The sequence below is a fragment of the Mobula hypostoma genome, chromosome 13 (genome assembly GCF_963921235.1).
Source record: "Mobula hypostoma chromosome 13, sMobHyp1.1, whole genome shotgun sequence".
Lineage (NCBI taxonomy): Eukaryota > Metazoa > Chordata > Chondrichthyes > Myliobatiformes > Myliobatidae > Mobula > Mobula hypostoma.
The window spans coordinates 82,728,428-82,753,677 of NC_086109.1; the positions used below are offsets into that span (position 1 = coordinate 82,728,428).

A 25,250-nucleotide genomic window follows, 5' to 3' on the forward strand; every position below is an offset into this window, starting at 1 on the left:
TCACTTTGATGATCAGGTGCAGACTAATAGGATGGTAATTAATAAAATTTAATTTGTTCTGCATTTTAGCTGTGTGGTTTGCTGCATTGTCAGGTAGATGCTCACAGTGTTTCCCTGACCTGGAGTCACACTCTGACTTCAGTTCTTTGCAGGATTGGGACCCACTCTCGGCCTCATGTCCGGCTATTTTTTGTTATCCTAAGAACACGGCCTGGAAGACGAGTGCGCCTTCAGCGTTCTGGGAAATCATGGCTCTGGGGATGTGCTGATCTTGATAAGAAAATTGTGCAACATACAACATTCTGTTTTATTGTCTGAACACTCAGTATATTTTAATAGAAAGAAGTTGGAGAATATTGATATATAAATTGCACTCTGCTTTAACTGTGTTTATTACTTGTAAAAAAAAACTATCATTTATATGTAACCCTCAGCTTCAGCAAGCAGCTTAATCTAGGGGAAGACAGCCCCTGGCCCAGCCAAACTTGAGAAATCTTGTTTGGGCGTATGCTGTGTGATGTGTTCCCCTGTTACAAATCAGTACCACAAAATAACAAACTGTACACAATATGCAATTAAATGATTGAGCTTTATAATTCTTTATTTGACTATATGGTTAGTAAAGAAAAGGGGTCCATTCTCATTAAACAGTCCAATGTGCAACATTGGAGCTCACGGTTTTTCCATCTGTTTGTTCTCCATCAACTTTCCCCCCAGGTTTGGACTCCCAACCCCATTCCAAGTCCACTCTGTCCTGCAGACTACAACTTCCCCATTCTGGCATCTTCTCTCTCCATTTTCCGCCGAACAAAAGACCGCGAAACTTTCGCTCGAGCCCACAAGAAAACATCTCCCGCCATTGGCCAGCGCACACTCCCAAGCTCCCATTGTCTCTAGTCATAACCCAAACACTGCACTACAGAGAAACCATTACATTAGCAGGGAAACCTTTGCCAGGTCGTTACGTATATTTAATTAATGTTTTTCTTATGAATGCTACTTATCTTATGTTAGTTAGTAGATATGGCCAGTCCATCATAGGTTAAGCCCTCCCAACTATTGAGCACGTCCACATGAAACACTGTTGCAGGAAAGCAGCATCCGTCATCAGGGCTCCCACCACCCAGGACAAGTCCTCCTCTTGCTGCTACCATCAGAAAGAACGTACAGGAGCCTCAAGGTTTGAACAAAGGGGATTAACTCAGCCCATCACTGAAATGTTCCCACAACCCATGGACTCACTTTCAAGGACTCTTCATTTCACATTCTTGATATTTATTGTTTATTTATTTATATTATTGTTCCTTCTTTTGCATTTGCAGTTTGTTGTCTTCCTCACTCTGGTTGAACAACTTAGTTGGACAGTCTTTCATTGATTTTGTTACAGTTGCAATTCTATAGATTTGAGTATGCCCACAAGGAAATGAATCTCAGGGCTGTATATGGTGACATACATATATATATATTGATAATAACATTCACTTTGAATTTTGAAATGTGCCGTGATACTGCTGCAGGTTTTTCATTGCACCTGTATGTGCACGTACTTGTCCATATGGCAGTGGACTTGACTGACAATAGAAATTGTACTAGGATGTTTTTGTACAAAATGTCATTGAAAGATAACATGCAAAGGCTTCATACAATTAGAAAGACAAGTAGTATTTTGGCCTTTTAGTGTCTTGTGCTGTCAATTTGCTCATGAGATGCATAATTAAAAGAGTGGATCTGTCAATGACAAAACCAGTGAAGGAAACAGTGATAGACACAAGAGATTCTGCAGATGCTGGAAATCCCAAGCAGCGCACATAAAATGCTGGAGGAACTCAGCAGGTCAAGCAGCATCTATGGAAATAGAGTCATAGAAAAGTACAGCAAAGGAACAAGCCCCTTGGCCTATTTAGTCTGTGCCAGACTACTTAAACCACCTACTCTCATCGACCTGCTTTGAGACCATAGCCTTCATAGCCCTACCATCCATGTACCTGTCCAAACTTCTCTTAAGCATTGAGATTGAGCTCGCGTGCACAACTTGCACGGGCAGCTTGATGAGGAAGAACATAAGAAATAGGAGCAGGAGAAGGCCATCTGGCCTGTCGAGCCTGCTCTGCCATTCAATAAGATCATCGCTTATCTGACTGTGGACTCATCTCCACCTACCTGTATCTTCCCCATAACCCTTAATTCCACTGCTATGCAAAAATCTATCCAACTTTGTCTTAAATATATATACTGAGGTAGCCTCCACTGCTTCATTAGGCAGAGAATTCCACAGATTCACCACTCTTTGGAAAAAGCAATTCCTCCTCATCTCCAGCCTAAATTTACTCCCCCAAACCTTGAGGCTTTGTCTGCTGGTTGTTGTCGCACCTACCAGTGAAACAACTTTTCTGCCTCTATCTTATCTATCCTTTTCATAATTTTATATGTTTTCTATAAGATCTCCTCTCATCCTCTGAATTCCAGCGACAACAGTCCCAGACATAGTCTAACTCCCTTATCTCCGGAATCAACCTGGTGAACCCCCTCTGCACTGCCTTTAAAGCCAGTAGATCCTTCCTCAAGTAAGGAGACCAGAACTGCACGCAGTACTCCAGGCGCGGCCTCGCCGGTAGCCTGTACAGTTGCAGCATAACACCCCCGCCCGCTCTTAAATTCCATCCCTCCAGCAATGGCCAACATTCCATTTGCCTTTTTGATAGCCTGCTGCACCTTCAAACCAACCTTTTGCAATTCATGCACAAGTATTCCCAAGTCCTTCTACACAGCAGCATGCTGCAATCTTTTACCATTTAAATATTAATCTGATCTTCCATTTTTCCTTCCAAAGTGGATGATCTTGCATATATTCCATCTGCCAGACCCTTGCTCACTCACTTAACGTATCTATATCTCTCTGCAGACTCTCCTTTTCATCTGCCCAATTTGCTTTTCCACTCAATTTGTTATCATCAGCAAACTTGGATACACTACAATCGATCTCCTCTTGTATATCGTTAACAGTTGCAGGCCCAGCACCGACTCCTGCGACACACCGCTCACCACTGATTGCCAACCAGAGAAACACCCATGTATTCCAACTCTCTGCTTTCTATTAGTTAAACATTTCTCTACCTGTGCTGGTTCATCACCACCAACTCTATACATCCTTCAAGTCAAGTCAAGTCAAGTCACTTTTTATTGTCATTTCGACCATAAACTGCTGGTCCAGTACACAGTAAAAATGAAACAACATTCCTCCAGGACCATGGTGCTACATGAAACAACGCAAAACTACAGTAGAGTAAGTGAGGCAACACAAGGCTACGCTAGACTACGTAAGACAACACAAAAAGTACACTAGACTACAGGACTGCATAAAGTGCACAAAACAGTGCAAGGCAGTACAATAAATAATAAACAAGATAATAGGTACAGTAGAGGACAAATTACAATATAATAATAAATGACGTAGATGTCAGTCTAGACTCTTGAGTATTAAGGAGTCTGATGGCTTGGGGGAAGAAACTGTTGCACAGTCTGGTCATGAGAGCCCGAATGCTGCGGTACCTTTTGCCAGATGGCAGGACGGAGAAGAGTTTGTATGAGGGGTGCGTGGGGTCCGTCACAATGCTGTTGGCTTTACGGGTGCAGCGTGTGGTGTAAATGTCTGTAATGGCGGGGAGACGCCGATGGTCTTCTCAGCTGACCTCACTATCCACTGCAGGATCTTGCGATCCGAGACGGTGCAATTCCTGAATGGGGCAGTGATGCAGCTGCTCAGGATGCTCTCAATACATCCTCTGTAGATTGTGGTGAGGATGGGGGGGGCGGTGGGAGATGGACTTTTCTCAGCCTCTGCAGAAAGTAGAGATGCTGCTGTACTTTCTTGGCTATGGAGCTGGTGTTGAGGGACCAGGTGAGATTCTCCACCAGGTGAACACCAAGAAATTTGGTGCTGTTAATGATCTCAATGGATTTAATTTATGGATAAGTCTTTTATGTGGCACCTTATGGAATGCCTTCTGGAAATCCAAGTAACCAATGTCCATCTGTTCCCCTTGATTTACTGTGCTTGTTATATCCTCAAAGAACACCAGTAAGTTTGCCAAACAGGACCTGCCTTTGCAGAATCCATGCTGCATCTGCCTGATGGATCCATTCCATTCCAGATGCCTTGCTTTTATTTAATGATAACTTAAACATTTTCCCAACTACAGATATTAAACTAACTGGCCTATCGTTACCTGCCTTTTACGTACATCCTTTTTTGAACAGTGCTGTGACATTCGCCTTCTTTCAATCTGCCGGGACCTGCCTGGAGTTCAGAGAATTTTAGTAAATTTTCACCAAAGCCTCAATTATAACCTCCGCCATTTCTTTCAGTACCCTGGGATGCATTCCATCAGGTCTATCTTTAGGCCCACACATTTTCTCAGCACTATCTCTTTAGTGATAGCTATTGTATCGCGGTCCTCACCTCCCATCACCTCCACATTTTCTCTCTTCGGCATGTTAGACGTGTCCTCCACTGTGAAAACCGATACAAAATAGTCATTACATCAAAGTTGCTGGTGAACGCAGCAGGCCAGGCAGCATCTATAGGAAGAGGCGCAGTCGACGTTTCAGGCCGAGACCCTTCGTCAGGACTAACTGAAGGAAGAGTGAGTAAGGGATTTGAAAGCTGGAGGGGGAGGGGGAGATGCAAAATGATAGGAGAAGACAGGAGGGGGAGGGATGGAGCCGAGAGCTGGACAGGTGATAGGCAGAAGGGGATACGAGAGGATCATGGGACAGGAGGTCCGGCAAGAAAGACGGGGGGGGGGGGGTGACCCAGAGGATGGGCAAGAGGTATATTCAGAGGGACAGAGGGAGAAAAAGGAGAGTGAGAGAAAGAATGTGTGCATTAAAAAGAGTAACAGATGGGGTACGAGGGGGAGGTGGGGCCTAGCGGAAGTTAGAGAAGTCAATGTTCATGCCATCAGGTTGGAGGCTACCCAGACGGAATATAAGGTGTTGTTCCTCCAACCTGAGTGTGGCTTCATCTTTACAGTAGAGGAGGCCGTGGATAGACATGTCAGAATGGGAATGGGATGTGGAATTAAAATGTGTGGCCACTGGGAGATCCTGCTTTCTCTGGCGGACAGAGCGTAGATGTTCAGCAAAGCGGTCTCCCAGTCTGCGTCGGGTCTCACCAATATATAAAAGGCCACATCGGGAGCACTGGACGCAGTATATCACCCCAGTCGACTCACAGGTGAAGTGATGCCTCACCTGGAAGGACTGTTTGGGGCCCTGAATGGTGGTAAGGGAGGAAGTGTAAGGGCATGTGTAGCACTTGTTCCGCTTACACGGATAAGTGCCAGCAGGGAGATCAGTGGGGAGGGATGGGGGGGACGAATGGACAAGGGAGTTGTGTAGGGAGCGATCCCTGCGGAATGCAGAGAGAGGCGGGGAGGGAAAGATATGCTTAGTGGTGGGATTCCGTTGGAGGTGGCGGAAGTTACGGAGAATAATATGTTGGACCCGGAGGCTGGTGGGGTGGTAGGTGAGGACCAGGGGAACCCTATTGCTAGTGGGGTGGTGGGAGGATGGAGTGAGAGCAGATGTACGTGAAATGGGGGAGATGCGTTTAAGAGCAGAGTTGATAGTGGAGGAAGGGAAGCCCCTTTCTTTAAAAAATGAAGACATCTCCCTCGTCCTAGAATGAAAAGCCTCATCCTGAGAGCAGATGCGGCGGAGACGGAGGAATTGCGAGAAGGGGATGGCGTTTTTGCAAGAGACAGGGTGAGAAGAGGAATAGTCCAGATAGTTGTGAGAGTCAGTAGGCTTATAGTAGACATCAGTGGATAAGCTGTCTCCAGAGACAGAGACAGAAAGATCTAGAAAGGGGAGGGAGGTGTCAGAAATGGACCAGGTAAACTTGAGGGCAGGGTGAAAGTTGGAGGCAAAGTTAATAAAGTCAACGAGTTCTGCATGCGTGCAGGAAGCAGCGCCAATGCAGTCGTCGATGTAGCGAAGGAAAAGTGGGGGACAGATACCAGAATAGGCACGGAACATAGATTGTTCCACAAACCCAACAAAAAGGCAGGCATAGCTAGGACCCATACGGGTGCCCATAGCTACACCTTTAGTTTGGAGGAAATGGGAGGAGCAAAAGGAGAAATTATTAAGAGTAAGGACTAATTCTGCTAGACGGAGCAGAGTGGTGGTAGAGGGGAACTGATTAGGTCTGGAATCCAAAAAGAAGCGTAGAGCTTTGAGACCTTCCTGATGGGGGATGGAAGTATATAGGGACTGGACATCCAAGGTGAAAATAAAGCGGTGGGGGCCAGGGAACTTAAAATCATCGAAAAGTTTAAGAGCGTGAGAAGTGTCACGAACATAGGTCGGAAGGGATTGAACAAGGGGTGATAAAACAGTGTCGAGGTATGCAGAAACGAGTTCGGTGGGGCAGGAGCAAGCTGAGACAATAGGTCGGCCAGGACAGGCAGGTTTGTGGATCTTGGGTAGGAGGTAGAAACGGGAAGTGCGGGGTGTGGGAACTATAAGGTTGGTAGCAGTGGATGGGAGATCCCCTGAGCGGATAAAGTCGTTGATAGTGTGGGAGACAATGGCCTGGTGCTCCTTAGTGGGGTCACGATCGAGGGGTAAATAAGAGGAGGTATCCGCGAGTTGTCGCTGTGCCTCGGCAAGGTAGAGGTCAGTACGCCAGACTACAACAGCACCCCCCTTATCAGCGGGTTTAATAATAATGTTAGGATTAGTGCGGAGGGAGTGGAGAGCAGAGCGTTCCGAAGGAGTGAGGTTGGAATGGGGACAAGGTGCGGTGAAGTCGAGACGGTTGATGTCCCGTCGGCAGTTGGCAATAAAGAGATCCAGAGCAGGCAGAAGACCAGAGCGGGGTGTCCATGAAGAAGAGGAGGGATGAAGACGGGAGAAGGGGTCATCGGTGGGGGTGGAAGAGTCCTTGCCGAAGAAGTAGGCTCGGAGACTGAGACGGCGGAAGAAAAGTTCCGCATCGTGGCGAACACGGAACTCGCTGAGGTGTGGGCGAAGGGGGACAAACGTGAGGCCCTTACTGAAAACAGAGCGTTCTACCTCCGACAGTTGAAGGTCGGAGGGGATGGTAAAGACCCGCAACGGATGAGAGCTGGGATCAGAGGGGGGAGGGGGGAGGCTGGGGGTGTCAATGGAGAGGGGAGGGTTGGGGTGAGAGGAAGATGGAGCCTCTGAGGGCCCAGGAGCTGACGGTGGGATCTGAGGAAGACGGGGCTGCGGAGTGGTGGTGGGGGAAGGGGAGACGGGAGTCACAACAGCAGCACATAAAGACCCGGCCTGGAGTTCAAGGCTGGAGTCGCAGTTGGTGGTTGCGCGATCGCTTTGAATGTCTCCATGGTCGTTGCTGGAGTCCGGGTTTTGAATATGTCCTGAGGTGTTGGAGCCGCCGAGACCAACGGCAGGGGCCGCAAACGAAAGTTCATGCCTGCTAGCGTCGGGGCCGGCAGGCTCTGCAGTCCGTAGATGTAAGATCTTGCGATCTTTGCCTAACATGACAAAGTCAAAGAAACGGCGATTGCAGGCGTGGATCCGACGGAGGATGAAATAGCGGGTAGGACCATTACAGACGGCGAAGAAAGTGTCCCGAAGGTGTGGAAGGGTCTGGGATAGGGACACCAAGTACCTCCTCATGGCGGAGAGCGTCGCCTTCAGAGCTTGACGGGAGAAGCGGCGAGAGGCAGAGTCAATGAAATGTGAGTACCTGGGATCCTCAGAAGGTCCAAATTGAGAGGCTTGGAAACGAATCCTAAAGCCAACTGGAGTAAGTTGGCGACGGAGGCACGTTCCAAGAAAGGATACATGGCAGTGATAGCGAGTTTGAGTCAAAGTCTGGTCGAAAAGTTGAAGAGCCGAAGAAATCACAGATGGGGAGCAGTGAGAGATGGTTTCACTGAACTCCCGTCGAAGAGAGGATCTAAACTTCTTCGGTGTAGGCATCACCGGAAGAGGCTTCACAGTAGTGAATTTAAACGCAAACAACAGGAATTCTGCAGATGCTGGAAATTCAAGCAACATACATCAAAGTTGCTGGTGAACGCAGCAGGCCAGGCAGCATCTATAGGAAGAGGCGCAGTCGACGTTTCAGGCCGAGACCCTTCGTCAGGACTAACTGAAGGAAGAGTGAGTAAGGGATTTGAAAGCTGGAGGGGGAGGGGGAGATCCAAAATGATAGGAGAAGACAGGAGGGGGAGGGATGGAGCCGAGAGCTGGACAGGTGATAGGCAGAAGGGGATACGAGAGGATCATGGGACAGGAGGTCCGGCAAGAAAGACGGGGGGGGGGGGGGTGACCCAGAGGATGGGCAAGAGGTATATTCAGAGGGACAGAGGGAGAAAAAGGAGAGTGAGAGAAAGAATGTGTGCATTAAAAAGAGTAACAGATGGGGTACGAGGGGGAGGTGGGGCCTAGCGGAAGTTAGAGAAGTCAATGTTCATGCCATCAGGTTGGAGGCTACCCAGACGGAATATAAGGTGTTGTTCCTCCAACCTGAGTGTGGCTTCATCTTTACAGTAGAGGAGGCCGTGGATAGACATGTCAGAATGGGAATGGGATGTGGAATTAAAATGTGTGGCCACTGGGAGATCCTGCTTTCTCTGGCGGACAGAGCGTAGATGTTCAGCAAAGCGGTCTCCCAGTCTGCGTCGGGTCTCACCAATATATAAAAGGCCACATCGGGAGCACTGGACGCAGTATATCACCCCAGTCGACTCACAGGTGAAGTGATGCCTCACCTGGAAGGACTGTTTGGGGCCCTGAATGGTGGTAAGGGAGGAAGTGTAAGGGCATGTGTAGCACTTGTTCCGCTTACACGGATAAGTGCCAGCAGGGAGATCAGTGGGGAGGGATGGGGGGGACGAATGGACAAGGGAGTTGTGTAGGGAGCGATCCCTGCGGAATGCAGAGAGAGGCGGGGAGGGAAAGATATGCTTAGTGGTGGGATCCCGTTGGAGGTGGCGGAAGTTACGGAGAATAATATGTTGGACCCGGAGGCTGGTGGGGTGGTAGGTGAGGACCAGGGGAACCCTATTGCTAGTGGGGTGGTGGGAGGATGGAGTGAGAGCAGATGTACGTGAAATGGGGGAGATGCGTTTAAGAGCAGAGTTGATAGTGGAGGAAGGGAAGCCCTCTGCTCCGTCTAGCAGAATTGGTCCTTACTCTTAATAATTTCTCCTTTTGCTCCTCCCATTTCCTCCAAACTAAAGGTGTAGCTATGGGCACCCGTATGGGTCCTAGCTATGCCTGCCTTTTTGTTGGGTTTGTGGAACAATCTATGTTCCGTGCCTATTCTGGTATCTGTCCCCCACTTTTCCTTCGCTACATCGACGACTGCATTGGCGCTGCTTCCTGCACGCATGCAGAACTCGTTGACTTTATTAACTTTGCCTCCAACTTTCACCCTGCCCTCAAGTTTACCTGGTCCATTTCTGACACCTCCCTCCCCTTTCTAGATCTTTCTGTCTCTGTCTCTGGAGACAGCTTATCCACTGATGTCTACTATAAGCCTACTGACTCTCACAACTATCTGGACTATTCCTCTTCTCACCCTGTCTCTTGCAAAAACGCCATCCCCTTCTCGCAATTCCTCCGTCTCCGCCGCATCTGCCCTCAGGATGAGGCTTTTCATTCTAGGACGAGGGAGATGTCTTCATTTTTTAAAGAAAGGGGCTTCCCTTCCTCCACTATCAACTCTGCTCTTAAACGCATCTCCCCCATTTCACGTACATCTGCTCTCACTCCATCCTCCCACCACCCCACTAGGAATAGGGTTCCCCTGGTCCTCACCTACCACCCCACCAGCCTCTGGGTCCAACATATTATTCTCCGTAACTTCCGCCACCTCCAACGGGATCCCACCACTAAGCATATCTTTCCCTCCCCGCCTCTCTCTGCATTCCGCAGGGATCGCTCCCTACACAACTCCCTTGTCCATTCGTCCCCCCCATCCCTCCCCACTGATCTCCCTGCTGGCACTTATCCGTGTAAGCGGAACAAGTGCTACACATGCCCTTACACTTCCTTCCTTACCACCATTCAGGGCCCCAAACAGTCCTTCCAGGTGAGGCATCACTTCACCTGTGAGTCGACTGGGGTGATATACTGCGTCCGGTGCTCCCGATGTGGCCTTTTATATATTGGTGAGACCCGACGCAGACTGGGAGACCGCTTTGCTGAACATCTACGCTCTGTCCGCCAGAGAAAGCAGGATCTCCCAGTGGCCACACATTTTAATTCCACATCCCATTCCCATTCTGACATGTCTATCCACGGCCTCCTCTACTGTAAAGATGAAGCCACATTCAGGTTGGAGGAACAACACCTTATATTCCGTCTGGGTAGCCTCCAACCTGATGGCATGAACATTGACTTCTCTAACTTCCGCTAGGCCCCACCTCCCCCTCGTACCCCATCTGTTACTCTTTTTAATGCACACATTCTTTCTCTCACTCTCCTTTTTCTCCCTCTGTCCCTCTGAATATACCTCTTGCCCATCCTCTGGGTCACCCCCCCCCGTCTTTCTTCCCGGACCTCCTGTCCCATGATCCTCTCGTATCCCCTTCTGCCTATCACCTGTCCAGCTCTCGGCTCCATCCCTCCCCCTCCTGTCTTCTCCTATCATTTTGCATCTCCCCCTCCCCCTCCAGCTTTCAAATCCCTTACTCACTCTTCCTTCAGTTAGTCCTGACGAAGGGTCTCGGCCTGAAACGTCGACTGCGCCTCTTCCTGTAGATGCTGCCTGGCCTGCTGCGTTCACCAGCAACTTTGATGTATGTTGCTTGAATTTCCAGCATCTGCAGAATTCCTGTTGTTTGCGACAAAATAGTCATTCAGAGCTTTGGCCATTTTGTCATTACCCAATATCAAGTCCTCTTCTCGTCCTCCAAGGGAACTACATTCACTTTGGCCTCCCTTTTCCGCTTTATATAATTATAAAACTTTTACTGTCCATTTTTATATTTTGTGCTAGTTTATTTTCATAATCTAGCTTCCCTTTCTTTATTGCTCACTTAGTGGTTCTTTGTTGTTTTTTAAAGTTTTCCCAACCTTCCAGTTTCTCACTACACTTGGTGACTTTGTACGCAGGAGCTTTTAGTTTGATGTTTTCCTTTATGTCCTTCATTATCCATGGCTGGCTCTCCCACCCTTACCGTCCTTGCTTTCAACTGGAACATACTTTCGTTGAGCACCGTGAAAAATCTCTTATTTTAAGGTCTTCCACTGTTCCTCAACTGTCCCACCGTATACCAGTCTACTCTATCCAACTCCTCCCTCATCCTGTTGTAATCTCCGTTGTTTGGGGATAATACACTGGTTTTAGTTTGAACTATTGCACCCTCCATTTGTATGAGAAACTCAATCATGCTGTGATTACTCTTTCCAAGCGGATCCCTAACTACAAGATTGCTAATTTAACCTGTCTCATTGCACAGGACCAGATCCAATAAACAGTGGACATCTTGGGCCGAGACCCTTCTAATTGGAAACGATGTCATGTCCTGTTGTCAGAATATACTGTTTTAATCGAATACTGAAAGGAACAGAGGGGCTTAAACTGAAACCACATATCTCAAGGAGTTTAGTCGTCATGTAATGTCATGGACAGGTCTAGACACCAATCAGCTCAAACATCACCATGGCAATCCAGAAATTTGTATTCAGCTTTTTGTTACATAAAAGTATTAACAGAGGGTCAACATTACTTATTAAAATTCAAAGGATTAAATGTCCATCCGTGATTGTTCTTTGGCCAAATCAAAGATCATTTGAGAGCTGACCATGCAAGCGGTTCAGTAGTCAGATACCAGGTAAGGAAACCGAGTTCTTTCTCTGAAGGACTTCGCTGCACTAAATGGATTTTTTGACATCTGGATGGTCACAAAGGGTTAATTTAATTAGTCGTTAAATTTTATCTGCAGGTAGCCACACCTTTCTCCAGTTCCTTAGCTATCAATTAAAATCTCAAAACTGGGAAAACAAAAATGCCCGAAATACACCGGATTACATATAGCGATCTACATGCGATTTTAGATTACAATATTCGAAATTGACCTTTGATTTTAACTTCCTCGTCTCTGGTCGGTATCTTGTCTCGCTTCAAGTCTTTCACCGCACTCAATTTCGGTTTTGGAAGTAAGTGAAAATTTGTATTTTGTTGACAAAGACTGAGGTGAAACTTCAAATTTCGCGCATCTTTTTCAGATGTACCTGAAGCAGTTTTCTGCATTTAAACATATTTCTAAATGGAATCAGAAGGCGTGTCTCTGTTTAACGTGTAGCAGAGCTTAGATTTCTGACGGCTTTAACCTACAAGCAGTCCAGTTAAACTCCGAGGCATGGCAAGGAATGTCACTGTGCATTACTATCTTTTTATTTTATATATATATTTTTTCATACCAATTAACTTACCATCGGTAGAGCTAATGACTACTTGTTTCTCCCATACCCTATTTAATTAACTTTTCTTCAGTCCTTAATAAGGTTTTATGTCCCTTGTAATAGCGTTCTGTCCTAAACAAAATCCAGTCGTGTAATGGGCAAACATTCGGAAGGATTTTTTATTTAATTTAAACACAAGAGATTCTGCAGATACTGGAAATACAGAGTAACACACACAAAATGCTGCAGGAACTCAGCAGGTCAGGCAGCATCTATGGAGAGGAATAAAGGTCATTCATCAGATCAATGTATAACCATATAACAATTACAGCACGGAAACAGGCCATCTCAGCCCTTCTGGTCCGTGCCGAACTCCTACTCTCACCTAGTCCCACCGACCTGCACTCGGTCCATCACCCTCCATTCCCTTCCTGTCCATATATCTATCCAATCTAACTTTAAACGTCAACATCGAACCTGCCTCAACCACTTCTGCTGGAACCTCATTCTGCACAGCTACCACTCTCTGAGTAAAGAAGTTCCCCCTCATGTTACCCCAAAACTTTTGCCCTTTAACTCATGTCCTCTTGTTTGAATCTCCCCCACTCTCAATGGAAAAAGCCTATCCACGTCAACTCTATCAATCCCCCTCATAATTTTAAACACCTCTATCAAGTCCCCTCTCAACCTTCTACGCTCCAAAGAATAAAGACCTAACTTGTTCAACCTTTCTCTGTAACTTAGGAGATGAAACCCAGGCAACATTTTAGTAAACCTCCTCTATACTTGCTCAATTTTATTGACATCTTTCCTATAATTCGGTGACCAGAACTGCACACAATTCTCCAAATTTGGCCTTACCAATGCCTTATACAATTTCAACATTACATCCCAACTCCTATACTCAATATATGCTCTGATTAATAAAGGCCAGCATACCAAAAGCTTTCTTCACCACCCTATCCACATGAGATTCCACCTTCAGGGAACTATGCATCATTATTCCTAGATCCCTCTGTTCTACAGCATTCTTCAATGCCCTACCATTTACCATGTATGTCCTATTTTGACTAGTCCTACCAAAATGTAGCACCTCACATTTATCAGCCTTAAACTCCATCTGCCATCTTTCAGCCCACTCTTCTAACTGGCCTAAATCTCTCTGCAAGCTTTGAAAACCTACTTCATTATCCACAACGCCACCTATCTTAGTGTCATCTGCATACTTACTCATCCAATTTACCACCCCATCATCCAGATCATTAATATATATGACAAAAAACATTGGACCCAGTACAGATCCCTGAGGCACACCACTACACACCGTCCTCCGATCTGACACACAGTTATCCACCACTACTCTCTGGCTTCTCCCATCCAGCCACTGCTGAATCCATTTTACTACTTCGATATTAATGCCTAACGATTGAACCTTTCTAACTAACCTTCCATGTGGAACCTTGTCAAAGGCCTTACTGAAGTCCATATAGACAACATCCACCGCTTTACCCTTGTCAAGTTTCCTAGTAACCTCATCAAAAAATTCAATAAGATTTGTCAAACATGATCTTCCACGCACAAATCCATGTTGACTGTTCCTAATCAAACCCTGTCTATCCAGATAATTATATATATCATCTCTAAGAATACTTTCCATCAATTTACCCACCACTGACATCAAACTCAGGCCGATAATTGCCAGGTTTACTCTTAGAAACCTTCTTAAACAATAGAATCACATGAGCACTACGCCAATCCTCCGGCACCATCCCCGTTTCTAATGACATTTGAAATATTTCTGTCAGAGCCCCTGCTATTTCCACACTAACTTCCCTCAAGGTCCTTGGGAATTTTTTGTCCGGACCCGGAGACTTATCCACTTTTATATTCCTTAAAAGTGCCAGTACTTTCTCTTCTTTAATCTTCATACTTTCCATAACTACCCTTCTTGTTTCCTTTACCTTACACAATTCAGTATCCTTCTCCTTAGTGAATACCGAAGAAAAGAAATGGTTCAAAATCTCCCCCATCTCTTTTGGCTCCGCACATAGCAGTCCACTCTGATTCTCTAAGGGACCAATTTTATCCCTCACTATCCTTTTGCTATTTATATAACTGTAGAAACCCTTTGGATTTATTTTCACCTTACTTGCCTCGTATCTTCTATTAGCTTTTCTAATTTCTTTCTTGAGATTCTTTTTACATTCTTTATATTCCTCGAGCACCTCATTAACTCCAAGCTGCCTATATTTATTGTAAATCCCTCTCTCTTTTTTTGAACCAAGTTTCCTATATCCCTTGAAAACCATGGCTCTCTCAAACTTTTAACCTTTCCTTTCAACCTAACAGGAACATAAAGATACTGTACCCTCAAAATTTCACCTTTAAATGACCTCCATTTCTCTATTACATCCTTCCCATAAAACAAATTGTCCCAATCCACTCCTTCTAAATCCCTTCACATCTCCTCAAAGTTAGCCTTTCTCCAATCAAAAATCTCAACCCTGGGTCCAGTCCTATCCTTCTCCATAATTATATTGAAACTAATGGTATTGTGATCACTGGACCCGAAGTGCTCCCCAACACATATCTCCGTCACCTGACCTATTTCATTCCCTAACAGGAGATCCAACACTGCCCCTTCTCTAGTCAGTATGTTGTTCCTTTCTGCACCTGGTGCGCACCGGGCGGCAACTCTGCCATTTCCTTAACATTTTTACACGGCCGAGTTACAATAATTGTGTATGGGCAGTATTTACACAGCATTCGCTCAAATCGAGGTTTCTTTAATCGAAAATTCCCAATGTTCCTGTTGGGTTGAACATATCGACCCTAGGCATATATTGTTTAGAAGGGCGGCCTGCTCACCGCGTCACATGGCAGTTAGCAGAGTTGGTTAATGAGCCAAGTTTGCATCTGAGCTCTGGTGAGGGGGTTACACCTCACCAAGCTCCCATGTGAGGCCTTGTCAAAGGTCTTGCTAAAGTCATGTAGACACTGCCTTGCTTTTATTAGGTTTCCTAGTAACTTCCTCAAAAAACTATAAAATTGGTTAGACATGACCTACCATGAGCAAAGCCCTGCTGACTATCCTTAAGCAATCCCTGCCTATCCAAATACTTATATATCCTGTTCATTATTATACCTTCCTATAACTTACCCAATACTGATGTCAAGCTCACCAGCTTACAATTTCCTGGATAATTCTTACAGCCTTTCTTAAACAACAGAACAACACTAGCTATCCTCCAATCCTCCAGCACCTCACCTGTGGCTAAGGATGTTTAAATATCTGGGGCCCCTGCAATTTCTGTACTAGCTCCACAGGGCCCTGGGGCTTTATCCACCCTAATCTATTTCAAGACAGCAAACACCTTCTCATGGTGAAGTTCTTTGCACCCTTTTCAAAGCCTCCACATCCTTCCTGTAATGGGGCAATAGATCGGCACATAATACTGCAAATATGCCTAACCGAAGTTTTATATAGCTGCAATATGACTGTATGCTTTCCTCTCCAATCTTTCTACTTCTATCACCACTTTCAAGGATCCCTCTGGCTATGACTATGCCTAAGTATTCTGCCATTTACTGTGTACTTTTCTATTATATTTGACTTCTAAAACATCTCATGCTTGTCCAAATTAAACTCCTTCCGCCATTTCTCTGCCTGTGTTTCTATTTGGTCTATATCCTGCTGACTTATTGCCAACTAGCCACAACACTAGGAATTTTTTTTTTGTATCATCTGCACATTTACTCACCCACATTTTCGATCAAATCATTTATGTCTATCGCAAATAACATATGTCAAAGTACTGCTCCATATGCAAAGCCACTGTTCAGAGAACTCCAGTCAGAAAATTACCCCCTCTCTTCTATAGTCAAGCTAAATTTGAATCCAATCTTAACAGTTCTTCAAGGATCCAAAAATTGCCATTCCACTGATGTAAAGGTCAACATCCCATAATCATACTCAGAATCAGGTTTAATATCACCAGCATATGCCATGAAATTTGTTAATAGTCTGAATAGCCTATAATTCCCTCGTTTGTCCCTATTGCCATTTATAACCTCTGGTCCTCTGGAAGCTGGTCTTGGCTGAAGAGAATGCAAGTATCTATGCCAAATCCAATCGATCTCCTCTCTTACCTCTCTCAATAATCTTGGATAGATCCCTTCAGGCCCTGGGGACTTAACACCTTAATGATTTTCAAGAGCCCAACATATGCTGCTTATTGATATCAATACGTCCCAAAATTATCGGCATACAGTACTTATTTCTGTCTTTTTGTCCTCTATGTCATTCTCTTCAGTGAATGCCAATGCAAAGTATTTTAGTGCCTCGCCCATCTACTTTGGTCTAAGCATAAATTACTTCCTTTGTCATTGAATAATTCTACCCTTCCCCTATTCACCTTCTTCCTTCAAATGCACGTACAAAATGCCTGTCATTCTCATAATTAATCCCTTTTGTCTGAATTTGCAACAGTTCTCATCATCCAGGATTCTTGCGCTTTGCCATCCATAAGATATAGGAGCAGAATTAGGCATTTGGCCCTTTGAGTTTGCTCCTCCATTCGATCACGAATCATATATTATCATTCTCAACCCCTTCTCCTGCCTTCTCCCTGGAATCTTTGACACCCTTACTAATCAAGAACTTATCAACTTCTGCTTTGAATATACCCAATGACTTGGCCTCCACAGCCATCTGCCTCAGCATTACATCTTTGCATTCATTTTCTTGTCATTTACACCTGCCTTCCTTACCACTGACTCAACCTGCAAGTCAACCTTTAGGGAATCCTGCACTGGGAGTGTTGTATAACAGTTCAACATAGAACTATGGATGTTTTCCAATCTGCTACACCAAATAGCTACACTTTTCTCTGCCTTGGCGAAGCAGCCAAGATAATAATGAAAGACTCCTTCCTCTGGCTTTCGCCATCCCATCAAGAAACAAAAGCTTGAAAGCACATTCCACCAGGCTTCAAGACTGCTTCTATCCTGTAATAGTAAGATTGTTGAACAATCCCTTAGTACAATAAGGGACCTCACAATATACCTCGCTATGACCTTGCACCTCTTGGCCTACCTGCATGGCATTTTCTCTGTAACTGTAGCACTTCATTCTGCACCTTGTACTTCCTCAGTGCACTGTGGTAATGAATTGAACGACACTCAGTGGCAACTTTATTTGGTACCTCCCGTACCTAAAAAAATGGTCACTAACTGTATGATTGTAGTCTTCAGTTGCTGGAGCCCTTCTACTTCAAGGTTCGATCTTTTGTGCATTCAGAGATGCTCTTCTGCACAGCACTGTTGTAACATTTGGATTACCGTCACCTTTCTATAAGATTGAACCAGTCTGGCCATTCTCCTCTGACCTCTCTCATTAACAAGGCATTTTCACCCACAGAACAGTTGCACACTGAGTTTTTTTTTGTTTTTCACACCATTCTCTATAATCTCTAGACCAGGGATTCACAACCTTTATTATGCCATGGACCCCTACCATTAACAGCAGGGTTTGTGGACCCCCAGGTTGGAAAACCCTGCCCTGGGCTGTTGTATGTGAGAATTCCAGGAGATTGAATTGACTTTATTTCATTTCTAACATCCTTCTCAAACGTGAGGAGTAAAAATCTTTACATCTCCGTCTAAATGTGCAATGTACAATCATAGTAATTTATAATAATTTATCATAAATAGAACAGTCTTTGTAATATAGAGTACACTCAAATCAGTGTGAATTCATCAGTCTGATGGCCTGGTGGAAGAAGTTGTCCTGGAGTCTGTTGGTCCTGTCTTTTATGCTGTGGTACTGTTTCCCGGATGGTAACACCTGGAATAGATTATGGTTGGGGTGACTCGGGTCCCCAGTGATCCTTTGGGCCCTTTTTACACACCTATCCTTGTAAATGTCCTGAATCATGGGAAGTTCACAACCACAGATGTGCTGGGCTGTCCGCACCACTCTCTGCAGGATCCTGTGATCCAGTTCCTATACCAGGTAGTGATGCAGCCAGTCAGGTTGCTCTCAATTGTGCCCCTGTAGAAAGTTCTTAGGATTTGGGGGCCCATACCAAACTTCCTCAACCGTCTGAAGTGAAAGAGGCGCTGTTGTGCCTTTTTCACCACACAGCTGGTGTGTATAGACCACGTGAGGTCCTCGGTGATGTGGATGCCGAGGAACTTGAAGCTGTTCACCCTTTCAACCCCAGATCCATTGATGTCAATAGGGGTTAGCCTGTCTCCATTCCTCCTGTAATCTACAACCAGCTCCTTTGTTTTTGCAACATTGAGGGAGAGGTTGTTTTCTTGACATCACTGTGTCAGAGAGATTACTTCTTCCCTGTAGGACACCTCGTTATTGTTTGAGATAAGACCAATCAATGTAGTGTCGTTGGAAATTTAATTAGCAGATTGGAGCTGTGGGTGGCAATACAGTTATGGGTATACAGGGAGTAAAGGAGGAGACTCAGTACGCTGCCCTGAGGGGCTCCTGTATTGAGTGTCAGAGGGTTGGGGGTGAGGGAGCTCACTCTTACAACCTGCTGGCGATCTGACAGAAAGTCCAGGATCCAGCTGCGCAAAGCAGGGTCACGGCCGAGGTCTCTGAGCTTCTTGTCGAGCCTGGATAGAACTTTAGTGTTGAATGCTGAACTGTAGTCCAAAAATAGCATTCTCACATAAACATCCTTCTTCTCCAGATATGCGGTTTCTGAGATATTCAAACTACACTGTCTAGAACCAATGATCATTCTATAGTCAAAGTCACATAGGTCATATGTTTGGTCTGAATGATGTGAGCTTCATGACCATGTCTGTATGTGTTTATGTATCAAGTTGCTGCCACATGATTGGCTAATTAGATATCTGGATTAACCAGCAGGTGTACCTACTAAACTGGCCACAGAGTATATATGTATGTGACAATAATATACTTTTTTTTCAATGTTTTAACAGGATCTGGATACAGTATCTCAGTATGGAGGATTCCGGTTGGAAAAGCAGAGGATCTGTTCTTTTTTTACTTAGTACCATCATTGTCGTATCTTGTCCCATTATTCAGGCAGCAAATGTATTAGTTGTGCCCATTGGAGGAAGTCACCGGATTAACATGCGACATCTGCTGGAAGAACTGAAACTTCGTGGACACAACTTCTCTGTGCTTTATTATGCAGGAACTGGATTTATTACAGAAAGTCCTGCCCTATATCAATCTATTGTCATTCAAGCACAAGCAAATGTTGAAATAATTGATGTAGTGGGAATCATTCTGAGAAACACATTGCAGTTTGGGCAGAATGGGTGGACCTTCTTGGTGTTAAGTCCCAATTTGAAGTACGAAATTTTGTAATGAACTGTATAAAAATGGTTGGTTTCACTATTGCTGGTATTTTTGAGAACAAAGCTTTGCTAAGCCAACTTCAAAAGGCAAATTTTGACCTGGTGCTTACAGATCCTGTTTTTGCTACTGGTCTCATGCTTGCGCATTACTTAAAACTTCCGCTGGTGTATGATGTTTGATGGCCAGAGACTGGTGATGCTCATTTTCTTTTTGCCCCATCACCCCTTTCCTATGTCCCAATCTCTAACTCTCACCTGACAGACAAAATGTCCTTTCTTCAAAGACACAAAACTTCATCCAGAGTCTAATCCATTTATACATTTTAGAACTTTCTGTTTACCCCAGCTTCAATGAACTCTGTCATCGATATCTGGGACCGGATACCGACATCAAAACAATTCTACTGAGGGCTGATGTGTGGCTGATGAGAGTCGATTTTGTACTTGAATTCCCACGGCCCACCATGCCAAATATTGTGTACATTGAAAGCTTCCAGTGTAAACCAGCCCAACCACTAGCAGCAGAGTCTGAAGAGTTTGTCCAAAGCTCAGGGAAACATGGACTTATCGTGCTGTCATTAGGATCCCTTGTCAGTTACTTGTCAAAGCAGATAACTATGCAAATAGCTGAAGTATTTGCTCAAGTACCCCAGAAGGTTATTTGGAAATATGATGGCGATATCCCTCCCAATATAGGTAGTAATACACTACTGACAAAATGGATCCCTCAGAATGACCTTCTGGGACACCCCATCACACGAGTCTTCATTTCTCATGGTGGTATCATAGAAACATAGAAACATAGAAAATAGGTGCAGGAGTAGGCCATTCGGCCCTTCGAGCCTGCACCGCCATTTATTATGATCATGGCTGATCATCCAACTCAGAACCCAGCCTTCCCTCCATACCCCATGACCCCTGTAGCCACAAGGGCCATATCTAACTTCCTTTTAAACATAGCTAATGAACTGGCCTCAACAGTTTGCTGTGGCAGAGAATTCCACAGATTCACCACTCTCTGTGTGAAGAAGTTTTTCCTAACCTCGGTCCTAAAAGGCTTCCCCTCTATCCTCAAACTGTGACCCCTCATTCCAGACCTCCCCAACATCGGGAACAATCTTCCCGCATCTAGCCTGTCCAATCCCTTTAGGATCTTATACGTTTCAATCAGATCCCCCCTCAATCTTCTAAATTCCAACGAGTACAAGCCCAGTTCATCCAGTCTTTCTTCATATGAAAGACCTGCCATCCCAGGAATCAATCTGGTGAACCTTCTTTGTACTCCCTCTATGGCAAAGATGTCTTTTCTCAGATTAGGGGACCAAAACTGCACACAATACTCCAGGTGTGGTCTCACCAAGGCCTTGTACAACTGCAGTAGTACCTCCCTGCTCCTGTACTCGAATCCTCTCGCTATAAATGCCAGCATACCGTTCGCCTTTTTCACCGCCTGCTGTACCTGCATGCCCACTTTCAATGACTGGTGTATAATGACACCCAGGTCTCGTTGCACCTCCCCTTTTCCTAATCGGCCACCATTCAGATAATAATCTGTTTTCCTATTTTTGCCACCAAAGTGGATAACTTCACATTTATCCACATTAAATTGCATCTGCCATGAGTTTGCCCACTCACCCAACCTATCCAAGTCACCCTGCATCCTCTTAGCATCCTCCTCACTGCTAACACTGCCACCCAGCTTCGTGTCATCCGCAAACTTGGAGATGCTGCATTTAATTCCCTCATCCAAGTCATTAATATATATTGTAAACAACTGGGGTCCCAGCACTGAGCCTTGCGGTACCCCACTAGTCACCGCCTGCCATTCTGAAAAGGTCCCGTTTATTCCCACTCTTTGCTTCCTGTCTGCTAACCAATTCTCCACCCACACCAATACCTTACCCCCAATACCGTGTGCTTTAAGTTTGCACACTAATCTCCTGTGTGGGACCTTGTCAAAAGCCTTTTGAAAATCCAAATATACCACATCCACTGGTTCTCCCCTATCCACTCTACTAGTTACATCCTCAAAAAATTCTATGAGATTCGTCAGACATGATTTTCCTTTCACAAATCCATGCTGACTTTGTCCGATCATTTCACCGCTTTCCAAATGTGCTGTTATCACATCCTTGATAACTGACTCCAGCAGTTTCCCCACCACCGACGTTAGGCTAACCGGCCTATAATTCCCCGGTTTCTCTCTCCCTCCTTTTTTAAAAAGTGGGGTTACATTAGCCACCCTCCAATCCTCAGGAACTAGTCCAGAATCTAACGAGTTTTGAAAAATTATCACTAATGCATCCACTATTTCTTGGGCCACTTCCTTAAGCACTCTGGGATGCAGACCATCTGGCCCTGGGGATTTATCTGCCTTCAATCCCTTCAATTTACCTAACACCACTTCCCTACTAACATGTATTTCGCTCAGTTCCTCCATCTCACTGGCCCCTCTGTCCCTTACTATTTCTGGAAGATTATTTATGTCCTCCTTAGTGAAGACAGAACCAAAGTAATTATTCAATTGGTCTGCCATGTCCTTGCTCCCCATAATCAATTCACCTGTTTCTCTTTGCAGGGGACCTACATTTGTCTTTATCAGTCTTTTCCTTTTTACATATCTATAAAAGCTTTTACAGTCCGTTTTTATGTTCTCTGCCAGTTTTCTCTCATAATCTTTTTTCCCCTTCCTAATTAAGCCCTTTGTCCTCCTCTGCTGAACTCTGAATTTCTCCCAGTCCTCAGGTGAGCCACTTTCTCTGGCTAATTTGTATGCTACTTCTTTGGAATTGATACTATCCCTAATTTCTCTTGTCAGCCACGGGTGCACTACCTTCCTTGATTTATTCTTTTGCCAAACTGGGATGAACAATTGTTGTAGTTCATCCATGCAACCTTTAAATGCCTGCCATTGCATATCCACCGTCAATCCTTGAAGTGTCATTTGCCAGTCTATCTTAGCTAATTCACGTCTCATACCTTCAAAGTTACCCCTCTTTAAGTTCAGAACCTTTGTTTCTGAATTAACTACGTCACTCTCCATGTTAATGAAGAATTCCACCATATTATGGTCACTCTTACCCAAGGGGCCTCTCACGACAAGATCGCTAATTAACCCTTCCTCATTGCTCAAAACCCAGTCCAGAATAGCCTGCTCTCTAGTCGGTTCCTCGACATGTTGGTTCAAAAAACCATCCCGCATACATTCCAAGAAATCCTCTTCCTCAGCACCTTTACCAATTTGGTTCACCCAGTCTACATGTAGATTGAAGTCACCCATTATAACTGCTGTTCCTTTATTGCACACATTTCTAATTTCCTGTTTAATACCATCTCCGACCTCACTACTACTGTTAGGTGGCCTGTACACAACTCCCAGCAGCGTCTTCTGCCCCTTAGTGTTACGCAGCTCTACCCATATCGATTCCACATCTTCCCGGCTTATGTCCTTCCTTTCTATTGCGTTAATCTCTTTTTTAACCAGCAACGCCACCCCACCTCCCCTTCCTTCATGTCTATCCCTCCTGAATATTGAATATCCCTGAACGTTGAGCTCCCATCCCTGGTCACCCTGGAGCCATGTCTCTGTGATCCCAACTATATCATAATCATTAATAACAATCTGCACTTTCAATTCATCCACCTTATTACGAATGCTCCTTGCATTGACACATAAAGCCTTCAGGCGCTCTTTTACAACTCTCTTAGCCCTTTTTAATGCTTGCCCTGGATTTGTCGGCCTGCCACTTTTACTTTTCCCCTTTGTACTTTTTGCTTCTACGCTCACTTTACACCCCTCTGTCTCTCTGCACTGGTTCCCATCCCTCTGTTGTGAACTAACCTCCTCACACCTAGCCGCTTTAATTTGATTCCCACCCCCCAACCATTCTAGTTTAAAGTCACGTCAGTAGCCCCCGCTAATCTCCCTGCCAGGATATTGGTCCCCCTAGGATTTAAGTGTAACCCGTCCTTTTTGTACAGGTCACACCTGCGCCAAAAGAGGTCCCAATGATCCAAAAACTTGAATCCCTGCCCCCTGCTCCAATCCCTCAGCCACGCATTTATCCTCCACCTCATCGCATTCCTACTCTCACTGTCGCGTGGCACAGGCAGTAATCCCGAGATTACTACCTTTGCGGTCCTTTTTCTCAACTCCCTTCCTAGCTCCCTATATTCTTCTTTCAGGACCTCATCCCTTTTCCTACCTATGTCATTGGTACCTCTATGTACCAGGACCTCTGGCTCTTCACCCTCCCACTTCAGGATATCTTGGACACGATCAGAAATATCCCGGACCCTGGCACCAGGGAGGCAAACTACCATCCGAGTCTCTGGACTGCGTCCACAGAATCGCCTATCTGACCCCCTTACTATCGAGTCCCCTATCACAACTGCCCTCCTCTTCCTTGCCCTACCCTTCTGAGCTACAGGGCCAGACTCTGTGCCGGAGGCAGGGCCACTGTCGCTTCCCCCGGGTAAGCTGTCCCCCCCAACAGTACTCAAACAGGAGTACCTGTTGTTAAGGGGCACAGCCGCCGGGGTACTCCCCATCACCTGCCTTTTCCCCTTCCCCCTCCTAACCGTGACCCACTTGTCTGCCTCCCGTGGCCCCGGCGTGACCACCTGCCTTCCACTCCTCTCTATCACCTCCTCGCTCTCCCTGACCAGACGAAGGTCATCGAGCTGCAGCTCCAGTTCCGTAACGCGGTCCCTTAGGAGCTGCATCTCGATGCACTTGGCGCAGATGTAGACGTCCGGGAGGCTTGGAGACTCCAGGGCCTCCCACATCCGACACCGAGAACAGCAAACTGCTGTTTCAATAGCATTTACGAGGCCATCTACCACGGGGTACCAGTGATTGGCATGCCTCTATTTTTAGACCAGTTTGACAATGTAGTTAATCTTGAATCCCAACGTGCAGCAAAGGTGCTTAATGTTGCAACCATGCATTCAACAGTTCTATTGCAGGCACTTAATGAGGTGGTAAACGGCACATTTTACCGGGACAACATGAAGAAACTCTCTGCCCTCCACCGGGACCAACTCGACTCGCCAATGAAGCGAGCCATTTTCAGGATTGAGTACGTTGCCCGACACAAAGGAGCAGGGTATTTGCGCTCTGAATCCTACCGACTGCCCTGGTACACTTACTATTGTGTAGATGTGATGATCTTTCTGTTGTCCATATTCTTTATGGTCACAGTGCTGGTGGTTGTAGCACTGAAGAAACTTTGTCGTATTGCATGTAGAAGAAAGCAGAAAACTGAATGAGGTTACAGTTTTTGTGTTGAAAGATGGTCTTTTCAGTCCTTTGAAAGTAAATGGTGGAAGTTATTTTTGCATTAATTCCTTGTCTGACAAAATCAATTTAGCAAAGGGAAAAAAGAGATGCAATATCTCAAACGTGCCTAGACTGCGTAGGAAAATTTTAAATTCTCAAATAAGATCATAAAGTAACAGACATGTTTAGCTACTATTATTCT

At 45.3% G+C, this 25,250-nt stretch overlaps 1 pseudogene; it reads left to right on the plus strand.

The window, feature by feature from the left end:
• Positions 1-19,405: 19,405 nt before the first annotated feature.
• On the plus strand, positions 19,406-25,038 carry LOC134355989 (UDP-glucuronosyltransferase 2A1-like; annotated as a pseudogene).
• Positions 25,039-25,250: the final 212 nt, after the last annotated feature.